At 36.9% G+C, this 3,083-nt stretch overlaps 1 pseudogene; it reads right to left on the bottom strand.

Moving 5' to 3' along the window:
- Positions 1 to 1,014: 1,014 nt before the first annotated feature.
- LOC119249466 (glyceraldehyde-3-phosphate dehydrogenase-like) lies at positions 1,015 to 2,218 on the bottom strand (annotated as a pseudogene).
- Positions 2,219 to 3,083: the final 865 nt, after the last annotated feature.

The raw sequence follows: 3,083 nt of genomic DNA, 5'->3' as shown, positions 1-3,083 counted from the left end.
GGTAATAAAATTATGCTCAGCTTTGAGAAAAAGTTTCTTGATTGGTTATTAATTGATAATATGAATTATTTCCAGTAAGATTAATATACATAAGGATTTGAATAACTTTGAGAATGAGAACTCTTGAAAGTGGAGATGTGTCTATTTTTATCATAAACTGTTGGGGATAATGAGACACAATTCCTTAACACATTACAATTCACTTGAGGTTAGCTTGATCCTTTTTTGTCAGTGCATATCACTGGCAACTAAATATTATGAAGCAGTATACAGGGTTTATCCTAAAGTTACTTTTCTCTAATCACAGAACACTGAAGAGTAGTGACAATTTATATATTCAGAAAATAGCTTTAGGTCACAATAAAAGCATAAGATGTACTTTCACTATCTTCACATTATTTTTCAAAGATATTTCAGTATCATTGGAGGGAATTGTCTTAACAATCTCTAAAGTGAAGGAAATGCATACCATCTCAAAAGTCACTTATTATCCAAGGGCTTCTAATAAAAACTGATGAAATTTTCTTTCCAGCGGCAATTTTTATTATTACTACAATTTTCAATTCATACCACAGAAAGGGTAAAAAAATAAATGAGCTATCATAAAGACTACTGGGTTAAGCATGACTGTTGTTATTATTTGCAAATTGACATATTTTTATATTAATCAAAATAACATGTAATGATAACATGCATTTGATATTCAACTGTTAGTGCAAACTTACAATATTCTGTTCAGTTTTCATGGACAAAATAAATATTTAATTGCATCGGTAATTTTCTTTGCAATAACATTTTCCAGGTCACAAACTTAAACAGGTGATGAGAAGAAAAGGATTGTTTTCCACAATTGATATTTAAAAGAGTATGTGGGTGCCTTGGTGTAGATTTGGTAATATATATCTGAAGAGGTAGTATACTGTACTCCTGAATCATATACAGAGTTGTAAGCCAATGTTATCTTAATAAAAAAACATAATGTATTCTCTCTGGGTCTTGTGGTCCATGGGTCTTTTAATTCTTGTTTACTATGTGGACCACAAGGTCTGCAACCCGGTTGCTGTAGCCAAGTCTATTGTCATACCCGGAAATGAGCTTGACAGTGTGGCCATTGTGGAGAATGCCTCCCCAGCATCAAAATTGTAGGAATGTGTTGAAACTAATAAAATTGAAGGTGACAACCTGATCCTCACTGTAGCTCAGGATACCCTTGAGCGAGTCCTGTGATGACTGGCTCACCACCTTCTTAATGGCATCATATGTGCTATCTTTCTTCAGGTGGCAGATTCAGATCCATAGCCATATGTTCCACGTGGGAACACAGAAGACCATTCTTATGAGCTTCCTAGTCAGCTTATGAATGACCATGCCCACAGCCTTGGTAGCACCAGTAGAAGCAGGGATAATGTTCTCGGCAGTCTATTGGCCATCACACTACAGCTTTCCAGAGGGTCAATCTATATATAGTCTTTTGGGTAGCAGTGATGGTATTGACTGTGGTCATGAGTCCCTCCACAAAGCCAGAGTTTTCATGGATGACCTTGACTGGAGAGGCAATCAGTTTATGGTCCATGATAAGTTGCTGACAATTTCGAGGGAGATGCCATACTCCCATGGTTCACACCCATTATAAACATGGGTGTATCAGAAGGGGCAGAGATGATGACCTTTTTTTTTTTTAAGATTTATTTATTTTATACAAGAACTGGGATATAGGTCGAAGCACGAGAGGGTGAGAGAATTCACCAGAGCCAGAGCAGGGAGCAGAACAGGCAGACGGACCAAAGACACTGTTGAGGGGAGCAGTGGGCGAGGCAGAAAAGGTCTGCTGTGCCATATGGGGTTCTCCCTGGCCGGCGGGGAATCGAACAGGTGCTGAAGAGGCTGTGGACAGCTTCGCAGCGTGGTGCTCAACCACTGCGCCATCGGGGAGGCCCGATGATGACCTTTTTTGGCCCCACCCTTAAATGATCCCCAGCCTTCTCCAAGGTAGTGGAGACACCAGTGGACTCTGCAACATATTCAGCATTAGCATCACTCCATTTGATGTTGGCAGGTTCTTGCTTCTGGAAGGGGGGGATGGGTTTTCCATTGATGACTGTTTTCCTATTCTCAGCCTTGACTGTGCCATTGAATTGGAATCATACTGAAACATGTAGACCATGTTGTTGAGATCAATGAAGCAGTCATTAATGGCAACAATATCCACTTTGTCAGAATTAAAGCAGTCCTGATGACCAAATTCCCAGTCCAGTCAAATCTGTTCATTCTTCACCATGGTGTCTCAAGGTCACAGCTCACACTGAGAGAAGAGACAGATATCTGTCAAATTGGAGGAGTAGAGAGCTGGGAGTCCATTACTTAATGGCTGTTTTTTTTTTTTTTAATCTCTATATCTTTTGTTACAGAGAAAAAAATCAGATAGATGACTATTTATAAAATAATGCAATTTTCTAGAGAAAAGTTTTCACTGTTAAAAATCTTCCAGATAACATTTTCAGTTCTTTAGGTAGCAAGTCAGCAAGAAATTAGGAGTTATAAATTAGGTACCAGGAATAAATCATTTTGTAAAATTTCTCAATGTTTAAAATCTGCAATGTATATTATTTTATTTTTCTGTTTCTAAAATTGTGTTTTCTAAGCTACACACACCAAATATAAGAGACAATATATTAAACATGTTTTTGTAAGCTTATTTAAAAATTGTAAATTACATTAAAAATAAATCATGTGATTTTCATATGATTATACATATTGTCCAACTAAGATACTCCAAGGTAGTCTTAATATTTCAGTATCCTTACCTTACTCTCACCTCAGAGGTCTCCCTCATAAGATTTATAGATCTCAAGGATTACACCCTGATATACTTGAGTGGTCATTACTTGACCTATTCTCATTACTTGACCTATCACAAGTGTTAATTTACAACACTATGTAATGTGGAAAGAGCTAGGCATTGTAAAAAGGGAACTGACTATATCACTAATAAATTACAGAATTAAAAATACCAGCAGGAGATAGAATAGTCTGCTCTGTGGAATCTACTTTGAATGAAATATACTCCATCTTGTCTTTAATTG

This window comes from Talpa occidentalis, unplaced genomic scaffold, assembly GCF_014898055.3.
Source record: "Talpa occidentalis isolate TD23 unplaced genomic scaffold, MPIMG_talOcc4v2.1, whole genome shotgun sequence".
Taxonomy (NCBI): Eukaryota; Metazoa; Chordata; class Mammalia; order Eulipotyphla; family Talpidae; genus Talpa; species Talpa occidentalis.
This window is presented reverse-complemented; position numbering and strand designations above follow the sequence as displayed.